We start from the raw sequence: 27,567 nt of genomic DNA on the forward strand, positions 1-27,567 counted from the left end.
CAAAAATGATGCAAAGCATGTGATGTACTATTTCTTATTTTTTATAATTATTGTAAACTTTTAATTTGCAAGTTCAAAAATAAAAAAATCAAAAAAGAACTTGCAAATTAATTTGAAGTATTAAAAATATAAATAAAAGCCTTCGGAGTTTGTTCCTTACATATTGCCTATTGGTCTTATTAAATAATTTTTTGTAGCCACTTACTTTTTAGTTTCTAATTTCAAATTTTCAATTTTATAATTTTAAAATATAAATTTCAAATTTAAAACTTTAAACTTTAAACTTCAAAGTTTAATTCTAACCCTTAAAAGTTTGCAAATAGTTAACTATCAATAACATTGGATAAGAACAAAAAATTAATTTAAAAAAAAAAAAAAAAAACTGGAGCCCGGCCCGCCCGAACCCGCTAAGCCCGAACCCGTACGGGTTTTTCCAGCCCGTTAACCAACCCTCCCGCTAACCGAATGGGCTGGGGTTTTCCCCATTCAGCCCGTCCCAGCCCGCCCGATAAATACCTTTACATCAAGATCAAGAATTGTATATGTTTTAAGAAATTTGAATCCTTCAGGGATTATCATATAAGTATAGTCAAATATGCCATATAAATAAACTTTAGATGCATATCAAGTTTTTATGTCATGCTTAGACATATAAGATAGATAAAGGTGATTGCACACACTATTGACTTTATACTTTCAAGTTTTTGAACTACATGTATTTCATATGAAATCAATTCTATTCGAATTGTTTCTTCAGACTTAAGATCCTCATATATATTTAGTATTATCATAGATGTCGTCGACGAACATTTTATATCGGTTCCAACATTTTTTATAAAGACATAACATAGAGATCTCTTTATTCATATATTCAGGTACCTGAATCTCTCATGAGATTTTATGAAGTGTTATGTCATGTGATCTTCTAGATCACTTGCCTCCTTATTATGATCACTTTGATCATTTGCTCATCTTCTTTATCAAGAAGTTCTATTTGAAACCGATTTGTCTATACGCTTTAAGCGTATCATAGACTTTGTCCTTCTAGGACTTAATATGAGCATTTTCAGTGAGAATATAGTAACTTTCTTTGGGTCAACAAATGCGTTCGGCATGCTTTGCAATATATTGCAAATGAATTATCCTTTTATGAACTTCAAGTTCATATTATTTTATTCGAGGATCTAGATGTACACATGATAATTCATCCACGTAACTTTTTCTCAACTGTTTATCATGTCTCCCCCTCATGTTAGAAAAACTAACTTGCTTCCTCAATTTTGGGAACCTATCTTTGTGCATTATAGTGTTAATCAAAATATACACCACACATTACTAATAATAGGATGAAATTATTTGGTTCCTGACTCTGAACCACTTGTGAGGGGAGAATGTAATATACTTTCATATATAACATATATCAAACTGATATAGATAACTTTGTTCTCATAAGCAATAGTGTAGCTATTAAGTGGAGACACTCAATAAATTATTTTTCTAAACTAACTGTGATGTAAACCAACTTATCAAGATGAACTTCTTGAATAAAAAATCTGGAAATTATGCTCGAAATTACACTATTGAGCAAGTTACCTCGCAAAACACCATGTTGCGAGTTAATAATAATTGTACATGTAACCATCTCGTAGATGTATCTTATGTGGTATACATGACAAGTGAATGAGCCCATATTCACCTTTGATATTTCTAGCATTCATGGGATACAATCCCAATTTTAGTTGGTCTATTAATTAATAAGAACAAGCAATGTAAGAGAATTAGTTCTTTAATATTTACCCATATGAATTCTCTATTATTTTTGCACATCATACTTAAATTGATATGGCTAATCCAAATGCCAACTGAATAAATTATCAATATTGATAAACTTCAAATTTACACTATGACGTGTGCAATTATCAATAAACTCCAAGTTTATTATGATATGGGTTTTTATATCAATAAACTTTTACTTTATTATGGCATTCTTTTTTGTTTGTATAGTACAAAATGGATAATAAAGCGGGTAACTTTTCGCACACATATTACCCCGCTACAAGTTGTAGTAATAAAAGATATTAAACATTTCCTTTATTTATAAGTCTCATTATGACCAACCGCTTTTGCGAATACTTTAGAAACTAAATAAGTTTCTTTTAGACTTACTACAACACAATATCTTATTGATAATCAATTTTATTTCTCCAAAATAGTGGTAATTAGCTCTTCCAGATCTCTCAATTAATTTTGTACTACCACATATTCATCGACATCCATATGGTCATATATCTCTTTCAAGGAGAAAGTTATACCATTATGGTCATGGTCAAAATTATATGCAAGATATGTTTCTTGCATTATTGTTGTCCTTTAATAATCACATTGCCAAAATATTTTGGCGTACAATAGGTACATGACCAATGACCATTCATGGCATAATAATGACATAATTTTCTTATATCATCTCAAACCTCCTTCTAGAGGTGAGTGTGATATATTCGCTACCACTAACGCGTTCATATTCTTTGAAGAATGAATATATATTCATAAATCAGATGCTGTCACATTCACATCATGAATGGACCATAATCATCTATATGTGCTTTATAAAATCTCATGTCAAATCAATGACAAATATTACTTTCACAAAGTGAAAGATTATTTTGAGAATCCTTATTATTCTCATTATCACAATGATGACGATTATACTTTCGTATATTGCCACGTCCACATCCATTGATACATTCATAGTAATAATTTTGTCTTCTTTCAGACTTATTACATACTGCTATCACATTCTCTTAAGGGAATGAGAATGAAACAAATTCAATGGGTCGAGTTTCCATTTCTTGTACTCACGATCATACATGACTTTGATCATGGCAAGACATAGAAATTTTACCACTTCGAGTGGTTATAATTTCTTCATAACTCCATTAGAGTTATAATCAAATTTATTGTCTTTTCTTATATTTAAAATCAAATTATAGAATTTCAAGATTTTAAAAGAGAAAAAAAATAAGGTAAAAATACTTACCTTAAATCTAGAATTTATTCCTGAAGAAAGTTCATGGATCAATTGGCAATCATTATGCTCAAAATTATATACAAATTGAGCACCATGCATGTATCCCAAAGCTCGGTGACAAAAACGGATGCCTCTGACTTATCACCAATGTAGCTAATATACTTCCTTTTTGCTTCTTGAACGCAACAACTTTTTCCTCCAAATAAGCTATTAAAAGTTACTGTTTGTGGAGCTAATTCAATTGACTTCTATGTTTCATATCGGCGTCAGGTTACTATCCAAAGCCTTTGCTCAATTAGTTGGAGTTTCGTGTTGATAATGTGTAATAAAACAATAAAAGAATAAGAACAATATTGCAGAGAAAGAGAGAGAGGAAATTCTTATTGAATTTTGGGATAATTTACAATAGAATAGAACCCTTTATTTATAGGGAGAGGATGACTTAGCCACCAAGTAATAAACCCTAGAATTTCTCTAAATGTGGACATTCACCATAAATAACATTCTATTTATAATAGAAATTAATTAATAACCTTATGGTTTTATTAAAAAAAAAAGGCCCGTACTCTCTAAGTACTAATTTTGTGATATTGAAAATTGACTTTCAAAAAGAATTTTTAGATGCTAAATTTTAGAAATCTTCTTAAAAGTGAATGCCTACAAATGATGGCACCAGAAAAACAAAAAAAACAAAAATTTTAAAATTATAAAAAAAAAGTAAAAAAAGATCTTTTTTTTGCGAGGTTGGGGTGGGGCAGTGGGGGTGGGGTTTGGGGTGGGGGTGGGGGTGGGTAGTGCAAAAAAAAAATGAAAAAACAGAAATTTGAAATTACAAAAAAAAGATAAAAAAATTATTTTTCTTTGGGGGGGAGGGGGTAGCAGGGTGGGTGTTGAGGGAAAAAAAGTTGAAATTTGAAAAAAAAAACTTTTTTTGGAGAGAGGGGATGGGGTGGGGTTGGGTGGGTGGGTGTGGAGATGTGGGGTGGGTTGGTGAGGGCGGGGAATAGGGTGTGGAAGGTTGAGAAGGAGTTTTGAAAAATATTTTCCCTTCTCTTGATAAAAAAAATATTTTCCTCCAATTGGAGGAAAATGAGTTCATAAGGAAAATGTTTTTCAAAATCTAATTAGTCGTGATGGCACCTAACCCAACCCGCTAGGTAAGCCAGTTAACAACTATCCAATTTCAAATGAGAATGATAAGATATTTAAGTTGTGAAACTTATACATTTCCCAAGAACTGATAGTATAAATCATGAGCTTCTAGGAATAGAATTTACAAAGCTGGTATGAAGTAAATACATCATCAGTTCAAAAATTACATAAATAGAGTTTTATGAATCTAAGGCTACCATGAACAAGAGGCAGCTACAACGGAAATGTAGGTACATATTCAAATCCTGCTCCCATCAAACACAGCGACATCAGTAGCTAACATCTGCACGCAAGGTGCAGAAGTGTAGTATGAGTACAACCGACCCCATGTACTCAATAAGTAACAAACTTAACCTTAGGTTGAAAGTAGTGACGAGCTGGAACAATGGTCGGGTCCAACACCCTATAGCCAAGAACAGTTCATAACAACATAAAACAAGTAATAAAGAAGTATCTCAGAGATGAAATGTTCAACTTAATCATGGTTCCCTAAAATAGTTCCGATTTTCAAGTATATCAGTGAAAACCCAAGTTTTTTTCCGAAATTTGCCAAAAATATGAGTAAGTTTGAAAGCTGTAATTTTTTCCAAAAAACTTTCAACAGGTAAACATTTCATTTTCAGATAGCATGAGGAAAGTACATCTCTATGCCTATATGTCAAGATATAGGTAAAATCATGAATGCCATCAAAACAGGGTAGTAGAAGAAAATGCATCTCTATGCATGTATCTCAAGTATGCATGTCAAATGCAATGCCTCTCAGTGATGAACTCATGTACTCACACTCTCAGAGTACTCAATCTCACTGTCTCACATTCTCTCTTACCATGCTCAATACTCAACACACTTAATCACTCAGTAATGTACAATACTCGTTGCGGCGTGCAACCCGATCTACATATATATAGCCATAAGGCTCGTTGCGGCGTACAACCCGATCCATATATATATATAGCCATAAGGCTCGTTGCAGTGTGCAATTCGATCTACATATATATCTAATCAATTGCGCTCACCGAGGGTGTGTGCAGGCTCCGGAGGTATTCCTTTAGCCCAAGCACTATCATAAATCAGTATTATCACTGCGGCGTGTAGCCCGATCCCATAAATGTCACTTATAATCACGACCTCGGCCTTACTCATTTATCAATCTTTCCAGTCTCTCGGGCTCACACAACTATGAAACTAGCCCAAAATGATGATATGATGTGTCAATAAATGATAACAGAGACTGAGATATGATATGCATATGAATGCGTATGACTGAGTATGTAAAGCAATGAAAGCAGTTAGCTCAATAGCAAAAATGACCTCAATGGGTCCCAATAGGATAAGCATGTAGTAAATGCATGGTTTCTAACATGTATCACAGCTCAATAGCTCAAGTACGTAGGAGTTTCATGGTTATATGTAACATCATGTAACTACACAATACCATAAAAATAACGGAGTCACAATTCACACAGTGCACGCCCATACGCCTGTCACCTAGCATGTGAGTCATCTCAACATCAATTACATAACATGTAATTCGGGGTTTCATATCCTCAGCACCAAGTTTAGAAGTGTTACTTACCTCGAACAAGCCAATACCAATACCAAGCAAACCAAGCGATGCTCTAAAAATACCATCCCGCGCGCACCGACCTCCGAATGGCTCGAAACTAACCAAAAGCAACTCAAATACATTATATAATTCCCAAGGAAACAATACCAAATGATAAATGTCGAATCCTTAATCAAAACCCAAAACCGGCCAAAAGTCACACCCAGGCCCACGCCTCGAAGTCCGAAAAAATTATAAAATCTGACAACTAATTCAATTATGAGTCCATCCATACTAGTTTCACTCAAATCCGACTCCAAATCGGTGTTCAAAACTCAAAAATTCGCTTTATAAAACTTTAGGCTAAAACCCCAAATTTCTCTTTAAAATTTATCAACCAATTGCCAAAAATGAAGAGAGATTCATGAAATAAGATCAAAACCAAGTGTAGAATACGCACCCTAATCCTTGTGATGAAACCTTTTCCAAAAATGTCTCAATCAGAGTCCCACATCTCAAAATATGATAAAAGAACCAAAACCTCGATTTTATAGCTTCTGCCCTGCATTTTCTGCATTTGCAGACAATTCGCCGCATCTTCGACCACCGCTTCTATGGTAAGAACTTCGCTTCCGCGAAAATTGCCTAACCCAACTACCCCCCGCACCTGCGGTATTAAACGCCGCTTCTGCGAAGACCCTCACACATGTGTTTCCATTAGACACACCTGCTCATCCGCACCTGCGCCAAATTCTCCGCTTCTGCGGGCGTCCTCACCCAGCTCTCACTTTGCTTCTACGACTGCTTTGTCACTTCTGCGACCATCGCACCCGCACAAAACCAGCCGCATGTGCGATCATACCAGAACCAGCAGCTCCTCAACAATTCAACATGGAATGGAAATGATCCGAACTTCGTCTGAAACTCACCTGGACCACTTAGGACCCTGGCCAAATATACAAACAAGTCCAATAACATAACATAGACCTACTCGAAGTGTCAAATCACACATAACAACATCGAAATGATGAATCGTACCTCAATTTAAACTTGATGAACTTTGAACTTTTCAACTTCCATAACTCGTGCCGAAATATAGCAAACCAACCCGGAATGAACCTAAATTTTGCACACAAGTCCCAAAAAACATAAGAAAGCTATTCCAATTCTTTGAACCACAATCCGAATCCGAAATCAAAAAGTCCACTCCCGGTCAAACTTTTCAAAAATTCAACTTTCGCCATTTCAAGTCAAATTCAACTACAGGTCTCCAAATCACAATTTGGACACGCTCCTAAGTCCAAAATCACCCAACAGAGCTAACAGAACCATCAAAACGCTAATCCAAGGCCAAATACTGAAAAATCAAACTTGGTCAACTCTTTCAACTTAAAGCTTAAACCATGAAATTCATTCTTCCAAATAAATTTCGAATAACTTGAAAACTAAAACCGACGATTCACATAAGTCATAATACATCATATAGAGCTACTCATGCCATTAAACTACCAAACAAAGTGCAATTGCTCAAAATGACCGATCGGGTCGTTATAATATTTTAGCCCCGTTCCCCTATTTATTGTCTTATCTATATTCAATTGTAGTTATGTGACTCTTGGGATGGTTGTGTCATGACTTAAACCTCAACATGTCATGATGGAGCCTATCACAGTACTAGGCACACCGACAACCACAAATAACTATGCATTTTTAAATTGAAAATAAGATGAAATAGGTTTAACCATAATTACTATGTATTGCAGGGATTCGTACCCTCATAACCAAGTTTAGAAGTGTTACTTCCCTCAAACCGCGTAAATCTCTACTCCAACAAGACCTTGCCTCACGAATCGACCTCCGAACAACTCGAATCTAGCCACAAACAACTTAATACAATCAACACAAGCTATAGAAATCAATTACATATGATAAAGCTAGGTTCTTTAACAAAAGTAAAAAAGTCAACACAAAAGTCAACCTCGGGCCCATATCTCAGAATCCAAAAAAAATTATAAAATCCGAATACCCATTCAACAACGAGTCCAACCATACCAAAATCACCCAATTCCGACCATAAATCGACACTCAAATCCTCAAATCTTACTCTCCAATCCCTAATCCAAAATTTCCCAAATTTCACCTTAAAAATACATAATGTAGGTGGGAAATTCATATGGGTAATAAATATTAGTGAATAAAAATGATCAAAAGTGGCTTACCTCTTGAAATCTAGTGAAACACCCCTCAAAAATCGCCATTACCCGAGCTTGCAAAGTTCAAAAATGAAGAAATGTCTGAACCTTTCGAATTAATACACTACTAGTGCTTTCGCACCTGGGGTTCACTTAACCGCATCTGTGGTACCGCAAGCGAGACCAAAATTCCACTTATACGATTTCTATGAAGGCCCCCCGACTTCAATTCTGCGGAGTTGCACCAGCAACCTCCTCTCCGCTTTTGCGGAAACTCCTGCCCCTCGCCTAAACCGCACCTCTGCTCCACTTCCCCCATTTGCGATCCCGCAGATGCGGACGAAACCTCACACTTGCGCATCCCCTCATCCCCAGCTAAAATTGCATCTGTGATGCCAAACTCGCTTCTGCAGTCGTGCACCTAAGACCAAATTCTTCGGAGGTGCAATCACATCAGACCTGAAGCACTCTAACATTTCCTCAAGTCCAAACTCATTTCGATTTCAACCTGAATACTCTCGAGCCCCTCGGGACCCCATCCAAAAATACCAACACATCTCAAAACATCATACGAACTTAGTCAAGGCCTCAAATCACATCAAACAACATCAAAAACACAAATCATGCCCCAATTCAAGCCTAATGAAACTAATGGATTTCCAACTTTTACAATCGATGCCGAAACCTATCAAACCAACTCCGATGGACCTCAAATTTTGTACACAAATCATAAATGACACAACTGACCTATTCCAATGGACCATACAGAGCTATCAGAACCGTTAAAACTCCATTCTGGAGTCATTTACACACAAGTCAATATCTTGTTAACTCTTTCAACTTAGGCTTCCAACCTTGGGACTAAGTATCCCAATTCATTCTGAAAACATTCCCGGAACTAAACCAACCACCCTACCAAGTCACATATCAACAAATGAGCATAGAATAATAAATAAATATGTGAATGGGGCTATAGTACTCAAAACGATCAGCCGAGTAGTTAAAGGTTGGTTTGGTTTTGTCACACCTCCTTTTTACGCACCCGAAGGTATATAAGGGAGTTTTTCCAATTAAAGTGATATTATTCGAAAGGGGATTATTTATTTAATTTTTAGAGTAACCACTTGGAATATTTGAATTGGTGTCCTAAGTCACCGGTTTATTTTAAAATCCGAAATCGAGGAAAATCGATTTTCCTGTTGAAGTCTGCAAACCAGAAATTCTAAGTAAGGAATTTTGTTAACCCGGGAGAAGGTATTAGGCATTCCCAGGTTCCGTGGTTCTAGCACGGTCACTTAAACTAATATAATTGGCTTATTATCTTATTTTAATACATGTTTTAGCCTACGGTATATTTTAACTTATTTAATCGCTTTTAATTATTTTAGGAAGCTTCAATGTTATTTAAAACACGCTTTGAACCATGCCACATGAAATGCACCCACGATCCACAACAAATTTTATTTAACGTTGTTGAAAATTAAAATTGGGTCACATGAAATATACACCCGAGTTTAATAAATAAAGAAATCAAATTAAATCGTGCACCTAAAGCCTCTACGAAATTTCAGATTAATACCAAAGTATGCGAGGATCATGGAAAATTTAATAATGGCACACCTCGATTCTAAAAGAGTTATTATTAATTAAATGAGGGTCATGGGTTATTTAATGAAAATGGCACACCTCAAGTCTATTTTTTAAAGGATGTTTGAACTAATCTTTTGAGGGCCATAGATTACAGCTCGCTTAATATGGCACGCCTCAAATCTAATAAAGGAGTCTAAATAATTGATTGAAATATTAAAGCAATCCTAATTTATTCTAGGCAAATGTTTAAATCGAACTTAATAACTAGCGGACTAGTGTTGAAAAGGGGTTAGATACTTGGTTGTTTGAAGGGGCCTAAATTGGCAACAGGCCCAAATGTCATGTGCAAAACTTCTTATGACAGTCACATGAGGCAGCTGGCTCAACGTGAAGCCCAGACCAAGAACAAGATCGACCAAGGGGAAAATTGGACATAACCGGGCTAATGACAAAGGCCCAGTTGTGATTCATGACAATTGATTGGGGCAAATTACGATTCTTCACAAAAGACTTTGAAATTATGAGATAGAGGCGAAACATATATTTTTCTTCTATGTCAATTCACGTTCCATGATGAAAAAGTAGTCATGAATATTGTAATAACTCATACACAACTATTTTATCATTTGAAATCTAATAAAATTCATGACTTCTAATCAGAATGCTAACATGATTCCATGACTAATCCATGCTAAACTAAACTTTTATAAGGAAAACAAACCAACGAAAACTTTCCATGACTAATCCATGAGTCTGGAAACCAGTAGCAATTTGAACAAACTTAAATGAAGGCTACAAGTGATTCTCCATATGACCTAAACTCCTACTTCCAACAACAGAATCCTGAGCATTTTTCCCCATTAAACATGCCAACACCTTGTTTCAACAAAATACCATGAGCACATTAGACTGATTAATTTCAACCAAAACCAAATAAGAGGCTCACCATATAAATTAAGTCTAGACTTCAAAATAGAATCCTTCGTGCTCAAGAAACACACAAACCGTATGTACTTGAAAATCAGAATTACTACTAACCAATGTTAAACTCACACACTTAGTGAATCTAACAGTAGAGTGATTTAGCCATTCAGATTAGGTATCAAAATGCAACAGTCCCTATTTAAATACATATTGAAAAGTAACTCAACTCAATTGAAGCCAACATAGCCAAAATAAACTTAGAACATCATTCCAAAAAGGGCTGTCAACAACATAACCATAGTAAATGGCATAATAAACTAATTTCAAACAAAAATGAACAATCTTCGAAGTAACAAGGTTTAATACTCAACAAATTCCCACTCATCCATAAATGCTCAAATTGACCATATGGCTTCAAATGTGTATTTCATATACTCATAAGATCCAGAAAGGTACCCGGTTATAGCAAAATAACAAGGAAAGTGAGCTTGAAGTTTAAGAGGAAGCAGCAGCAGTAAGTTAACAACAAAGCAGCACAACCCACAATCAGTTTTATACCATTTGAACCCAAATTGACACCATTCTTTCGAGTTTTCAAAAAAATTCTGGTTATAAGGAACTCAAAGAACAAAACCAAGCAAGTTTCAAACAATTTCTAGTATTTCTTGGAGTCTAAAAATGCTCCGCAGTTTTCTAAGTTTTTTCGGCTTTTTTTTAATCTCTCCAAATCTGAATTGAAAGAGAAGGGAAATGAGCCTCTTATAGAGGACCTCTAGGGTAGCAGAAATGATTCTATTGTTTTCCAATTGCCCCTTCCCCAATTTTTATTTTTTAAGTTAAATCCCTGAATTTTTAGCCTGCTTGCTAAGTTAATCCCAAAGCCCACCTTCCAGGTAGCTTTCTAATCAGTTATACAAGATTCCCCTAAACTAAAAACCCTGAACTACCCTTTAAGCTTATGCTATTTACGTTCAAGACCAAATATGGGTCAGGTTGACCTCAAGACCCAAAGCCTGTGCTTGCAAGACCCGGACTGACCCCCCCTCTTTGGGCGTCGATAGAGAGAGCCCAAATTGAGTCCAGAAACCGATGAAAACCCAAGAAAATAGCCAATCGGAGTTATATGAACTCCTGGAACCAAGGATTCCAAATAAAGCAAAAATAGGAGGAAAACTTGAGCAAAACCAAACGATGTTAACTGAAAGAAAAATAATCTAATATTAACAGGCATGATTTGAGAAACAGAAAAATAAGAAAGAAAAAGGAAAGAATCAGATGAAGCTGAGAATGAAATTCAAACAAAAAACAAATGACCTGAAATACCTGAAAGAGACAGATAGACGATGGGTTTGAACGAACTAAACGACAGCTTCGATTTGAACCAAAAATGAGTGTTAGTCGGGTTGTTCTTGTGAAAACAACCGTCTAACACTTGTTTCAGGTCGAAATCTCTTCAACGCTTGGAGAACATTAAACCAGGCCTTTTGCATGAGAAATCAAAGGTGGGAACGAATCTAGGGTTCCATTTAAGATCTGAAATTAGAGAAAAATGGAGGGGATTTTGAGGAAATTGACGGTGGTTTAGTGTTTGAGGGAGTATGGGGAGTGAGGGGTGAGGATTTGGAGTAATTTGGTGGTCGCCGCCGGCGGATGGTTTAGGGGAATTCTAGGGCGGCATTTAGGGTTCTTGGTTAGGATGAGAGAAGATGAAGTGAAGGGGGAATGGGTACTAGATTGTTTGGTTGATCTTCAGACAATTTTAAATGAAAAGGGGAGGGCTTTGACAGCCGTTGGATGAAGCAGAACGAAAGGCTAAGATCTGTTTGAACTAGATGAATTCCAAACGACGTAGTTTGGCTAATTAAAAAGACAGACCGGGTTTGGGTGTAATTTGGGCCGGATTTTGAACGGGTATGAGGCGGAATTAATCAATTGGGCTGCCAGATTGGCCCGAAATCAAACCAGCCTTTTGTTGTTCTTTTCTTTTTCTTTTAATTTCCAATTTTCTTTTCTTTTTTCCAAATTAATTTAAAACCAAAACTAACTCTTAAAACTAAAATAATTTACTAAATTAAAGTAATTACTAGTCATAGTATTTACAAAAATTAAATAACTCTTAAATTAAAAGAAAAACTATAAAGTTCAAAATTAAAAAGTTAAAATGCAAATTGAGTCATTTTTGTGATTTTTCATTTTTATAAGACAATTAAATTGTTAATTAATCTAAAAATGTAGAATTAAATCCTAAATGCAAATGCAAAGTATTTTTTATATTTTCATAAATTAAATAAAATTAAACATGCATAGAAAAATACAAATAATAAAATTTGTTTTTACAATAATTCCTAAAATGGCAAACAATTTTAAAGAAAAATCTAATTCTTTAGGAGTAATTCATGTGGAGCAAAAATCACGTGCTCACAACTACTCATCTTTGCTTGGAGACACGAAGGGTTTTCAGGCAAAGATAAAATGAGCAATTATGAGGGATTTTTGCCCATTTGAAACTCCATGAGAAGCATTTTTGAAAAGAGCCTGACTGAACCTTGCTTCAGAGGTTGCCTACATATCCTTGGTTATAAAGGAATCATGTCAGTGTAGTTCTGAAAGTTTTGGTAGCTGGGACTACCAGGAAGTTGTGATTTCACTGTTGTTGCTGCTGCTAGTACTTGCTAAACTCCTTATTACGCCAAAATGAAAGATAAGAAGCTAAACTAGCTAAACCTATCAACTACGAGTTACAAAATTCCTATCTGTAAATCTTCTGAAGCTTGAACTTGAGTCTTTGGCTGGTTCTTGCTGTAGATCGCTATCTGAATCTTGATGCTCGTCATCTGTAACCGCTGGTTCATTCTTCAGCTTTGGATCAAGGGGGGACACGCGAAGCTTGTGACTTCAATCATATCTTGAGCAGTCCACATCTTTTTTCGCTTCAGCACTTTGAGTTCACTTCTTTTTTCTTTTTTCCTTCTTTTCTTTATTTTGGATTGAGACTCATTTTTTTGGTCGTCTCGAACCCTGTGCTTTAAGGTAAAACCTGCTCAGATACCAAAACGAACAAACGAACGAAATTTTTTTACCCTATTTTTTCACTAGGAAAATTGCTTGAGTTATTTGTAACTAAAATCTAAACTATTTCTTTATTTGAAAGCGATAAAATAAGGATTGTGTATCCTTGGGAAAGAGATTAGGGAGTGGAGCCCTATATCTATACTAAAAATCAAATAGGGAGTGGAGACCCTTTGCTGGAAATGCGACTAGGGTGTATAAACCCTATGTCTAAAATAATCTCAAGTAGGGAGTGGAGACCCTATGTTGGCAAAAGGTGACTAGGGAGTGGAGACCCTATGTCTAAAATCTCAACTAGGGAGTGGAGACCCTATGTTGGCAAAAGGCGACTAGGGAGTGGAGACCCTATGTCTAAAATAATCTCAACTAGGGAGTGAAGAACCCTATGTTGGCAAAAGGCGACTAGGGAGTGGAGACCCTATGTCTAAAATAATCTCAACTAGGGAGTGGAGACCCTATGTTGGCAAAAGACGACTAGGGAGTGGAGACCCTATGTCTAAAATAATCTCAACTAGGGAGTGGAGATCCTATATTGGCAAAAGGTGACTAGGGATTGGAGACCCTATGTCTAAAATAATCTCAACTAGGGAGTGGAGACCCTATGTTGGAAAAATGCGACTAGGGAGTGGAGACCCTATGTCTAAAATAATCTCAACTAGCGAGTGGAGACCCTATGTTGGCAAAAGACGACTAGGGAGTGGAGACACTATGTCTAAAATAATCTCAACTAGGGAGTGAAACCCTATGTTGGCAAAAGGCGACTAAGGAGTGGAGACCCTATGTCTAAAATAATATCAACTAGGGAGTGGAGACCCTATGTTGGAAAAGCGTAAAAGTAGAGATTGGGGGTCCTAAGCTACCATTTTTTGAATATTCTTCTCTTATTATTTCTTTGTTTTTCAATCTTGTTTTGTTTTCTCTTCCTTTTTCTAATTTTCATGGAATGAGTAAATGCGGGAAAATTTTTGAAGGGACTTCCCTTTTTATGGATTGTTGCTGCAAAGCTGTTTTTAACACTTGCGCATTTCTTTTTTGGTTGCACTTGTTTCTTGCAAGGTTGCTTTGGATTGCACCTGTTTTGAGTTTTCAAGCAAAGAACAATTGTTAGTTTGAAACGATGGTTGATTTTGTGGCGTTGATTGCTTTTTGATCACTTGATCTCGGCCCAACTCTTTTGATAAGAAACTCTGCTGCTTGCTCGATTTCTGAAGATTGATCTCTCTTCTGAAATCGAGGAACTCAACTTTCCAAAATTTTACATGACGGTTCACCCGTGTGGGATTTTGGCCTTTTCATCTTATTCTGCCTCTAGGTGTGTTTGACTTTGGATTTCTTTCACTTTCGATAATTTTGACTTCGGAGCATCGTCCATCATGGACAGTCGGGATCGACCTGATGCACCCGTTGAGGTTGGGTACTTTCCTTTGGATTTGGCTTTTATTAAGCATAACCCTGTAAAACCAATCTTGCCACCTTTTCTTTGTATTAGTTTCGGAACAGATTTAGACCGAAAGGGATTCAAAGAAAAGTAAACAAAGGACAAGAAAGTGAATTTAAGGAAAAGTGTCCCTTTCGGGGAAGAAATGAGGACTTATCTGGAGTGCATACAAACTTCAATAGACATGACATGCTTCTTGGACTGGATATCCGATCTGCAAAACTATCCAACTTCTCAAAAACCCATTACGACCCGTGTTTTAAAACCGAGAAACCTTGCCAGGACTCTTTCAGTGCCAATGGTGGTAAGGGATTTCTTCTTTTCGATCAATGACGCCCTTTGTGGGTTTTCGCCAATCGTCCTCTATCATTTCTCTTCTCACTGTCGCCTTATATTGCTCTTTACGAGTTTTCACTAACAAGACTCTCTCATTTCAAATTCTCTGCTCACCATCACCTTACGGTGCCCGTGGGTTTTCATCAATAAGACTCTCTCATTTTATTTCTCTCATCTTGATTACATCGGATCCAAACAGCTACGTTCTCCGATTTTGAACACCTTTCACTTATTGATCAGAAGGACTTGAACAAGGTTTGGGTAAAAAGAAACCTGGATCGAATTACAACTTTGGAACCATTCAGACGGGATCATCGCCGAACCATTATAACATCTGCCCCAATTTCACCTTTTGGGGGAAATTGGATTTTTGTTTTGGTATGACTGAACCCCAGAGAGAGGCTGCCTACGTATCCTTTCGGAATCAAGTCGAACCTAGTTTAGGGAAACATTTTGTTTTGTTTTTTTTTGTCTTTTCTTTTGATGATTTTCTTTTCAAGTTCCAAAGAGGGTAATGAAAGAAAGGTAACCGGCTTAAAGGGTTAGCAAAGAATTGAAGTGTTTGGGGCAGTGAGAATGAAAGCCTTCGTCATCCCAATCGAATAACGCCCCTTTTGGCAACAATTTTCTAACAATGTATGGGCCCTTCCAGTTAGGACTGAACTTTCCCTTTGCTTCCTGGTGGTGAGGGAGAATACGCCTCAAAACGAGTTTCCCTACTTCAAAGTTCCTAGGCCGCACTTTCTTAGGCACAAGCCATTCTTTGTTGATACAACTACTTGTGGCAGACTGAGGCCATTCGTTTTTCATCGCTCAGAGTTAACTGTTCCAAATGGGCTTTGACCCACTCACTGTCCTCAATCTCAGCTTCAATAATGATCCGAAGAGAGGGGATTTCAACTTCTATGGGTATCACGGCTTCAGTGCCACAAACCAAAAAATATGGGGTTGCTCCGACTGATGTGCGCACAATAGTGCAGTATCTCAATAATGCAAACGACAACTTTTCATGCCATTGCCTGGAGCTTTGGATCATCTTTCTTAAAATCTTTTTGATGTTCTTGTTTGCTGCCTTAACAGCACCATTAGCTTTAGGCCGATAAGGGGTAGAGTTCCGATGCGTTATCTTGAATTGTTTGCATATCTCCCTCATCAAATGACTATTCAAGTTTGTAGGATTATCCGTAATGGTAGTTGCAGGGATACCAAAACGGCAGATGATATTGGAGTGTATAAAGTCTACCACCTCTTTCTTAGTGACAGATTTGAGAGTAATTGCTTCAACCCGCTTTGTAAAGTAGTCGATAGTGACCAATATGAATCTATGCCCATTTGAAGCTTTTGGCTCGATCGGCCCAATGACGTCCATACCCCAGGCAAAAAATAGCCATGATGTAGACATGAGATGCAGTTCTGTAGGTGGTGCATGAATCAGGTCACCGTGCACCTGACACTAATGACATTTCCAGACAAAACCGAAACAATATTTTTCCATAGTCATCCAATAATAGCCTGCTCGAAGGATCTTCTTTGCCAAAACATACCCATTCATGTGGTTCCACACACTCATGCGTGCACTTCATACATGATTCTACCGGCCTCTTTGGCATCAACACATCTTACCAAGTTGAGATCTGGAGTCCTTTTGTACAAGACCTCCCCGCTCAAGAAGAAACCGCTTGCAAGTTGTCTAATAGTTCTCTTTTGGTCTCCACTGGCTTGATCAGGATATTCTTTAGTTTTCAAAAATCTCTTGATATCATGATACCATGGCCGAACATCCGATTTTTCCTCAACCGTATTGCAGTAACCATGCCTTTCTCGGATTTGGATTTCCAACGGGTCAATGTGGAGATTTCCTGGATATGGCAACATTGAAGCCAAAGTAGTGAGTGCATCGGCCAACTCATTGTGAAAATGAGGAATGTACCTAAACTCAACTGACTTGAACCGTTTACTATGATCCTCCATATGTTGTCTGTATGGAATAAGCTTGACATCCCGAGTTTCCCATTCACCCTGAGCTTGTCGGATAATCAAGTCCGAATCTCCCATAATCAATAGTTCTTCAACATCTTGGTCGATTGCCATATTCATACCCATAATGCAGGCTTCATACTCGGCAGTGTTGTTTGTGCCGAAAAATCGAAGCCGGGTTGTGGCTGGATAGTGTTGACCCATGGGTGAGATCAAGATTGCCCCAGTTCCGACGCCTTTTGCATTCATAGCACCATTGAAGAACATTTTCCATACATTGGTGTCTTCTGATGTTACCTCAACTGAATTTACCTCTTTATCCGGGAAGTAGGTATTCAAGGGCTGGTATTCATCATCAATAGGGTTTTCGGCTAGGTGATCTGCTAAAGCCTGGGCTTTCATTGCCGTGCGGGTGACATAGACTATGTCAAATTTAGTGAGCAGGATCTGCCATTTTGCTAACCTCCTGTGGGCATTGGCTTCTGGAATATGTACTTTAAAAGATCCAACCTGGTGATGAGGTAAGTGGTATAGGCCAACAGGTAATGCCTAAGCTTCTGAGCGACCCAAGTTAGGGCGCAGCAAGTCCTTTCCAACAGGGTATATTTGGCTTCATAACTTGTGAACTTTTTTCTCAAATAGTAGATTGCCTGCTCATTTCTCCCGGTCACGACATGTTGCCCGAGGACACATTCAAAAGAATTCTCCAAGACTGTCAAATACAGAAACAAAGGCCTCCCAGGTTCAGGTGGGACCAAGACTGGCGGGTTCGACAGATATTCTTTGATTTTGTCAAAGGTGTCTTGGCACTCATCTATCCATTTAATTGATGCATCTTTCTTTAACAGCTTGAAGATGGGTTCACATGTAGAAGTCAACTGAGCAATGAATCGGCTAATGTAGTTCAACCTTCCCAGCTGGCTTATAACCTCTTTCTTGGTTCTTGGAGGAGGCAAATCTCGAATAGACTTTATCTTTGTTGGGTCTAACTTGATGCCCCTCCGACTAACAATAAATCCTAAGAATTTGCCAAACCGAACCCCAAATGCACATTTGGCCGGATTTAGCTTCAAATCATATTTACACAGTCGCTCAAAGAATTTTCTCAGGTCCCGAACATGGTTGTCCTGGGTCCTGGATCTGATGATAACATCGTCTACATACTCCTCAATTTCTTGGTATATCATGTCATGAAAAATGGCAGTCATGGCCCTCATATAGGTTGCCCCGGCGTTCTTCAGACCAAAGGGCATGGCCCTGTAATAGTAGGTGCCCCAGGGTGTGGTGAAAACTGTCTTTTTTGCATTCTCTTCATCCATCAACACCTGGTGATATCCTGCATAACAATCCACGAAAGACTGTATCTCATGTTTGGTGTAGTTATCAACAAGGATGTGGATGTTCGGCAAAGGGAAGTTGTCCTTAGGACTTTCTTTGTTCAGATCTCTGTAATCCACACACACTCGGGTTTTCCCGTCTTTCTTTGGTACGGGAACTACATTAGCCAACCATGTGGTGTACCGGACCACTCGGATCACTCCTGCCTTCAACTGTTTTGTGACCTCTTCTTTAATCTTGTCACTGATATCAGTTTTGAACTTTTTTTGCTTTTGCTGGACAGGAGGATAATCAGGGTAGGTCGGAAACTTGTGGACCACCAAATCGACACTTAGTCCTAGCATGTCATCGTATGACCAAGAAAACACATCTTTGAACTCAAACAAAAGTTGGATCAATGCGTCCCTAGTTTTTTCATCTGTATAAATGCTTATCTTGGTTTCTTTGACTTCTTTAGAACTACCCAAATTAACCGGTTCGGTTTCATTTAAGTCCAGCTTAGGTTTATTCTCAAATTTTTCCAATTCTCGATTTATTTCCCTAAAAGCCTCTTATTCATCATATTTCGGTTCTTGATTCATTATTTCACAATTAGATAGCGTGTTTGGATCTGGGCATGAAGTCCGAAATCATGTCATGTTATTTAAAGCCGCATTATTATAACTAAAAGAAGAAATAAGAAAAAGTAACAAAAATCAGAAAGAATAAAGAGAGATGAACGATGAGATATTAATTTCATTTCATTGAATTTTGAAGATAACAGGCTTTACATTGGAAATGAAAGACAATAAACTAAAAGAAACATCCGAGTTACACCCTGAAATAACTCGTGATGTAGAAAAGGTGGCAAGACTGGACTACCGGGATTCCCGCCTGACTGGGAACGGAGTAGCCTTCCAATTTTGCAACTTGGCATCGGGCCCCATATACAACACCTCAGTGATGGTTGAGCCTTCTCCCGGTTGGACCATGTGGGTTTCATACAACATCTGCTTCATAGTTCCACATATTTCTTCTATTTTCTTGGCCGTGAAGGCCTCATCTTTTTCTTCTCCATTGTACTTGGGCTTGACGAAGGTTTTGAACAGATGCGGGATCGGCTGAGGCAAGACCCAACCATTGTTCTTTCGCTCATTTGCCTATGTTTCATCAGTTGGCATGGCTTGGAAACCCACACCAAATAACTTCTCGCTAGCAGCCAGAGTGATAGGTTTTGTTATTCCTTGCAATGACGTCCCGAGCCCCTTCCCGGGTTTATAACCATGCCTGATCATTTCCTTGGCAACCATAATTGACGCATTTGAGAGAAAGGTTTGAGGACAAGGGCTTCCTTCTTCACATTGGTCTGCGACCACAACTTCGGAAGCTTGATAGACTCTGTGTTCACTTATTTCCCTATCTTTGAGACATGGGACTGACAGGTCCCGGTAAATCGACTGCTTGTCCTCTCCATGGACTACAATCTCCTGATCTTCATATTCAAATTTCATCATCTGGTAGAGAGTGGAAGGTACAACCCCTGCTGCGTGAATCCAAGGTCTTCCCAAGAGGAAATTGTAGGAAGTATCCATGTCGAGGACCTAAAATGTCACCTCGAAATCCACAGGACCAATAGTCAAGATCAGATCGATCTCACCTATGGTGTCTCTCTTGATACCATCAAAGGCACGCACACAGATGTTGTTAGGCCTGATTCTCTCAGTAACAATTTCCATTCTTTGCAAAGTTGAGAGAGGGCAGATATCAAATCCGGACCTGCCATCTAGCATGAATCTCTTCACATAGTACCCCTTACATTTAACTATCAGATGGAGGGCTTTGTTGTAGGTGGCCCCTTCCGGGGGCAAATCATTCTTGCTGAAGGAGATCTGATTGATTGCGAAGAATCTTTCTGCCACCCTTTCCAGTTGCTCAACAGTGGTTTCAATTGGGACATAGGCTTCATTAAGGGTTTTTATCAACACCTTTTGATGCTCGGTTGAATTCACTAACAGAGACAACAAAGAGACCTGAGCAGGAGACTTTCGGAGTTTGTCAACTATCTCATAGTCCTTCGTTTTCATTTTCCTGAAGAACTCTTCTGCTTATTCAACACTACCTGGCTTCTTGAGTGGGAACGCTTCTTCGTGGCTTTATTCACTTCCTCCAGATTGAGGTATTTCTCCGCCGGTTTCATTTGCTTCTCCCAGGACTTCTTTTCCTTTGTAGGTTACTACCGTCTTTTTATAATTCCATGGGATGGCAGTAGGATCTGCCATGGGCCTTTGCGGTGCGCGGCCCAATAACCACTGGGTCATTCAGCCTTTGTGAAATTACTGGACCCCGTATCACACAGGTCCTTTTAGGCGCATACATTTTAGATCCCTTGTTTAGCTCAAACCTTTTTGGAGGGCACAATGTCACTTGTCCTTTCCTGTGACCCTAGGGAACATAGAGAACGACATCTTTTGAGGGCACTGCTCCAGTTTTGGTTTCCACTTTCTTTTCTGTATTTTGAGGGGTGGGTTTAGTCTTCTTCTCCCTCCTGTCTTGTTTTGCGATAGTCTTTGGCTTCTTTTCAACATCAGCGATTGCAATTATGGCTTTCCAAGCAGGATCAAACACTTTATCTTCACAAATCATCCCAATAACCGGTCAGTTATTGTGAGCCAATAATGGATTGTTAGTCACATTAGGAATGTCTTCGTCCTTTAGCACTATCTGCTTTTGTTCTATGAGATTTTCAACAGCCCTTTTCAGGGTCCAACAATCGTCTATATCATGCCCTTACGCTCCTGAATGGTAAGCACATCGAGTGCCAGCTCTGTAGGAGGGAGACTCTGGGTTCTGCCTGGTTTGGGGTACGGGCTGCAATAGGTCCATCTGGACAAGTTTAGGGAAAAGTCTAGAATATGATTCACCAATGGGCATGAAGTTTGCCATCCTAGGTGTTTCCCGGGCACAATCATTGTAGGGGAAGTTATTTTGTGGAGGTTGGGGATTATACTGAGCTTGGGGAGAAGGTTGATTTCTGGGAAATGGAGCTCGATTTTGGTTGAACTGTTGTTGTGGCCTAATGTAGGGCTGGGCATTCATCACTGTTTATGGCTGAGGAACCATAGCATAGGCCACATCCTGATGGGGAAGTAATATTGTGGGGTTCTTGCAGGGAAGTAAGGTCTGGGTGGACGGGGTTTTCTCACACTTGAAGTTTCCATTGCCACTTCTTCCTTCTTCTTTTGGTTCGCCACACCTCTAGATCCGCCTTGAATTGCTTGGGAGGTAGCCCTTATAGTAGATTGACTCAATATGCGCCTTGTTTTTAGACCATTCTCGACCATTTCACCAATTTTGATGGCCTCGGCAAATGGTTTCCCCATCATGGACAACATATTCTAAAAATAATCAGCCTCTTGGGCTTGAAGAAAAACAATAACCATCTCTGTTTCATCCATTGGAGGCTTGACTCTGGCCGTTTGTTTGTGCCATTTGATAGCATACTCTCGGATGCTTTCCGAGGACTTCTTCTTGAGATTCGACAATGAATTCCTATTAGGGGCTATGTCGATATTATATTGAAACTGCCTGACAAAATCCCGAGCCAGGTCATCTCAAATATGCGACCGATATATATCCTGATCCATGTACCATTGAGAAGCAAGCGACCAAGCTCTCTCCAAAATAAGCCATGAGAAGCTCCTCTTTTCCACCTGCTCCCCGCAATTGATTGCAGTACCTCTTGAGGTGGGCCATAGGATCCCCATGCCCGTCATACTTTTCAAACTTTGGGGTTTTGAAACCCAAGGGTAAGTGTACATGTGGGAACATACATAGATCAGCGTAGGATACGCTCTTGCCCGCTCAAACCCTGTATATTTTTGAGACTCTACTCCATACTCCTCATTTTTCGGGTAATCTCCTCTTGTTCAAGGTTCTTTGTGGTTTTCTCCTGTCCCACGGTAAACTCGTACTGAAGGTTGCTAAGGGTAGGAATTAGTAGTGAACTGGGTAGGTTCCAGTGGGAAAGATGGTACTTAAAAGGTGAAGGATGATAGATCAGAGCTAGGCCTGGGTAGAGTGGGTTGTGCCGTAGCTGAACAAGATGGAACAGTTAATATGTTTAAGGCCGCAACTGAAATTAACACCTGGGGGCGAGCCTCAGAAGGTGTTCCAGCAAAGTGGGCTGAGATGGTAGGATATCCCAGCGGGGTATTTGGATAACTTATGGGGACGTTGGAAGTCCCACTTGCCCTGGGAAGTAGCTTAGGGAATCCAGGTATCGCACTCGGTGGTTCTCTGCCATTGGACCAGGCGTCCCACATTTCCATCATGTGGAGACGCAAAATTCTATTTTCCTCAGCAGTTGTTGACTCGAAAGTTGGGATGGCCGAGATCGGGCTATCCTCTAAGATGGGAACTATTGGCAGATGCCTTTCCGAAGACATTTCAACACTTCCTTTTGACCTTGTAAAGTACGGATGTGAAGCCAGATTACCACAAAACCAACCACGTTAATATAGAACCTATACTTAACAGTAGATAACAAACTGGTCAGTTTGAAGCAATTAGCACATAGGTAGTCGCACATTGGGGTGTGATACACCTATACAGTTAAATGTGTTTCTACATGTTTTGCAACGGTTGCGTGTTTCATCCCGGCTCTTGATTATTTCCCAAATTTTCTTTTCTTTCCACTTTGGCTAAGATCTGTTTGAACTAGATGAACTCCAAACGACGTAGTTTGGCTAATTAAAAAGACAGACCGGGTTTGGGTGTAATTTGGGCCGGATTTTGAACGGGTATGGGGCAGAATTAATCAATTGAGCTGCCAGATTGGCCCAAAAAGAAGCCTTTTGTTGTTCTTTTCTTTTTCTTTTAATTTCAAATTTTTTTCTTTTTTCCAAATCAATTTAAAACCTAAACTAACTCTTAAAACTAAAATAATTTACTAAATTAAACTAATTACTAGTCATAGTATTTACAAAAATTAAATAACTCCTAAATTAAAAGAAAAGCTATAAAGTTCAAAATTAAAAAGTTAAAATGCAAAGTGAGTCATTTTTGTGATTTTTCATTTTTATAAGACAATTAAATTGCTAATTAACCTAAAAATATAGAATTAAATCCTAAATACAAATGCAAAGTATTTTTTGTATTTTCATGAATTAAATAAAATTAAATATACATAGAAAAATGCAAATAATTAATTTTTTTTACAATAATTCCTAAAATGGAAAACAATTTTAAAGAAAAATCTAATTCTTTAGGAGTAATTCATGTGGGACAAAAATCACGTGCTCACAGTTTTCGGGCGAGTTTCATAGTGAATTGGAATACTTAGTCCCAAGGTTGGAAGCTTAAGTTGAAAGGGTTGACCGGAGTTTAACTTTTATGTAGAAAACTCCGAAATAGAGTATTGATGGTTTCGATAATTTTGTATGATGATTTTGGACTTAGGCGTATGTCCGGATATTGATTTGGCTGTCTGTAGGTTGGTTTGAGGCTTTTTGGCGAAAGTTGTAAAGTTGAAGATTTGGAAGATTGAAAGGTTTGAACGAGGGTTGACTTTATTGATATCAGGATCAGATTATGATATCGGGAGTTGGTATAGGTCCTTTGTGTCATTTGGGACTTGCATGCAAAATTTGAGCTCATTCGGAGTTGGTTTGATATGATTCGGCATTAGTTTTAGAAGTTGAATGTTCATTGATTCAATGAGCTTGAATTGGGGTGTAATTCACAGATTCTATGTTGTTTGTTGTGATTAAGGCCCTGAGTAGGTTCGTGTTGTGTTTTAGGGCTGGATGATATATTAGGACGGGGTCCCCGGGGCCCTGTGTGTGATTCAAATTAAAACCAGGTTCATTTTAGACTTAGGTTGATTACTTAAGAACAACTGAGTTCTAATGCAACTGCACCTACGAGGGCATGGCCGTAGGTGTGGCACCGTAGAAGCAGTCTAACAATCACAGGTGCGAAATGGGGTTGGGTGAGCTAGGTCCACAGGTGCGCATCCGCAGATGCAGATACTTGCGCATGAGCCGATTTTAGTCAGTTGTCTTAGGACCGCAAGTGCAGTGATGTTCCATAGAAGCGCACGCGCAGAGGTGCCCTTTGGTCCGCAGAAGCGAAAGCGCATGTGCGCGTTTTATCCACAAGAGCGGAATTCCCTGAGCCTTAGTTGAAGCTGCATTTGCGATGCATTTTCTGCAGATGTGGAGTCAAAGAAGCGACCAGTTGTCCGCAGGTCCGAAAAGCCTGGGCAAAAAAAAGTGAAATCGAGGGTTTATTTTATTTTCCACATATTGAGTTAGAGAGCTCGGTTTTGGGCGATTTTGGAGGGAATTTTCAAGGATTGGATTGGAGTAAGTATTTTTTACTAGGATTTGCTTATAATTCATGATTCCATCATTATTTTTATCATTTAGTTACTGTTTGGAGTTGGGGAAATTGGGGATTTTGTGAAAACTTTCCTAAACTATAAATTGAGGATTTGAAGGTCTATTTGAGGTCAGAACTGAATAAGTTTTGTATGGTTGGACTCGTATCAGAATGAGTGTTCAGATTTTGTAAATTTGGTCAGGTTCTAAGGTGCGAGTCCGAGGTTTACCTTTTGAGTTTATTTAAAATTGCAACTTTATTATTCAAAATCATTTTCTGTAGTTTGTATTTATGGTATTAAGTTATTTTAGCTAGATTTGAGCCGTTCGGAGTTGGATTTTAGTGGAAAAGGCTTACTAGTGGTTGATTTAGCTGGTTTGAGGTAAGTATTGTAACGACCCAACCGGTCGTTTTGAGAATTTACACTTCGCTTGGTTGTTTGAGGGCATGAGTAGCTCCATTGGTTGATTTAGGACTTAGAGCGTGTTCGGATTGTAATTTAGAGGTCCGTAGTAGAATTTCGCTTGAAACGGTAAAAGTTGGAATTTTTTAAAGTTTGATTGGGAGTGAACTTTTTGATATCGGGGTCGGATTTCAATTTCAGAAGTTGGAGCAGGTGCGTAATGTCAAATGTGACTTGTGTGCAAAATATGAGGTCAATCGGACTTGACTTGATAATTTTCGGCATCGGTTGTGGAAGTTTGAAGTTTCAAAGTTCATTGATTTCGAATTGAGGTGTGATTCATCGTTTCAATGTTATTATGTGTGTTTTGAGGCCTCGAGAAGGTTCATGTAATGTTAGGGGACTTGTCGGTATGTTTGGACGGGGTACTGAGGGTCTCGGGCGTGTTTCGGATTGATTTCAGATCATTTTTCCTTCAATTTTCACTGCTGCATTCTGCTGGTTTCTGGTGTCACAGCCCTTCATTGCGTTCACGTGGCTAGTATCACGAATGCGTAGTGTATTTGGATGGCAGCAACAAATTATTCTTCGTGATCATGACATATGTCTTGCATTTGCATAGTGTTGGGGGCAAGACTTCTTCGCGTTCGCATATGGATGATCGGGTTCGCATAGAGTTGAGCTAGGAGCTGGGCTGGAGGATTTTTATTCATCGCTTTCGTGAGGCTTGGGCCGCATTCGTGTAGTTCTATCTCCGGCGTGTATCGCGTTCGCGAGGCTTGTGCCGTGAACATGTAGAGCATTTTTGGTGGTTGATATTTTTGTTCATAGCGAACGTGATGGTGTTCCCGTGTTCGCGAAAGAGGATGTCTGAGCAGAAGTATAAAGTACTCTATTTTGAGGGTTTCAACCTTTTTTACATTTTTGGAGCTATGGAGCTCGGATTGAGGCGATTTTTGAAGAAATTTTCACCATATAAATTGGGGTAAGTGTTCTCTACTAGGTTTTAGTTATATTCCATGAATCTATCTTTGATTTTAGCTTTTGGTTGATGAATTTTAATGAGAAAAATTGGGGGTTTTGGCCTAAAGTTTCATAATATAATTTTTTGAGTTTTGAACATCGATTTGGAGTCGGAATTGAGTGAAACTAGTATGGTTGGACTCGTAATTGAATGGGTCGTCGGATTTTGTGAGTTTTGTCGTATTCCGAGGCGTGGGTCCGAGTGTGATTTTTGGCCGGTTTTGGGTTTTGATTAAGGATTTAATCTTTGTTATTTGGAATTGTTCCCTTGGCTTTATTTGATGTATTAGAGTTGCTTTTAGCTAGTTTTGAGTCGTTCGGAGGTTGCTACACATGTGATGGCATATTTGGAGCATCACTTGGCTTGGTCGGTATTGGAACTAGCTTGTTCGAGGTAAGTAACTCTTCTAAACTTAGTGCTGAGTGTATGGAACCCCAAATTACGTGCTGTGTGACTGGTGTTGAGGTGGCACACATGCTAGGTGACAGGTATGTGGGTGTGCACCGTGTGACTTGTGACTCCGCTATTCCTGTGGTATTATGTAGTTACGTGATCTTACCTGTAATTATGAAATTTCTACATACTTGAGCTATTGAGCTGTGATTCATGTTTGACGCCATGTCTAGGCTTCATGCTTATCTTGTTGTGACCCACTGAGGTCATTTCTGCTGTTGAGTTATTTGCTTTCATTTCTTTATATACTCAGTCATAAGCATTCATATACATATCATATCTCAGTCTCTGTTATTATTTATTGATACATCATATCATGATTTTCGAGCTAGTTTCATGTCATTGTGAGCCCGAGAGAGAGAGAGAGAGAGATAGAGAGAGAAAGAGAGAGAGAAAGAGAGATAAAGAGATAGAGAGATAGAGAGAGAGAGAGAGAGACTAGAGAGATTGATGACTAAGTGAGGTCGAGAGCCTAATTGTGAGGTTATTGATACTATAGCACGTGAGTTATCCGTGCGAATTCTAATCTTGACCCTATGGCACATGAGTTGTTCGTGTAGTACGTGAGTTGTCTGTGTGGATCTAAATATTGATGTTATAGCACGTGAGTTGTCCATGCAGCACGTGAATTGTCTGTGCGGATTATAACGCTTGGGCTATAGAAGCCCCTCCGGAGTTTGCACACCCCCAGTGAGTGCATTTGACTGTGTGTGTATATATATATATGGATCGGGTT

The sequence above is a fragment of the Nicotiana tabacum genome, chromosome 5 (genome assembly GCF_000715075.1).
Source record: "Nicotiana tabacum cultivar K326 chromosome 5, ASM71507v2, whole genome shotgun sequence".
Taxonomy (NCBI): Eukaryota; Viridiplantae; Streptophyta; class Magnoliopsida; order Solanales; family Solanaceae; genus Nicotiana; species Nicotiana tabacum.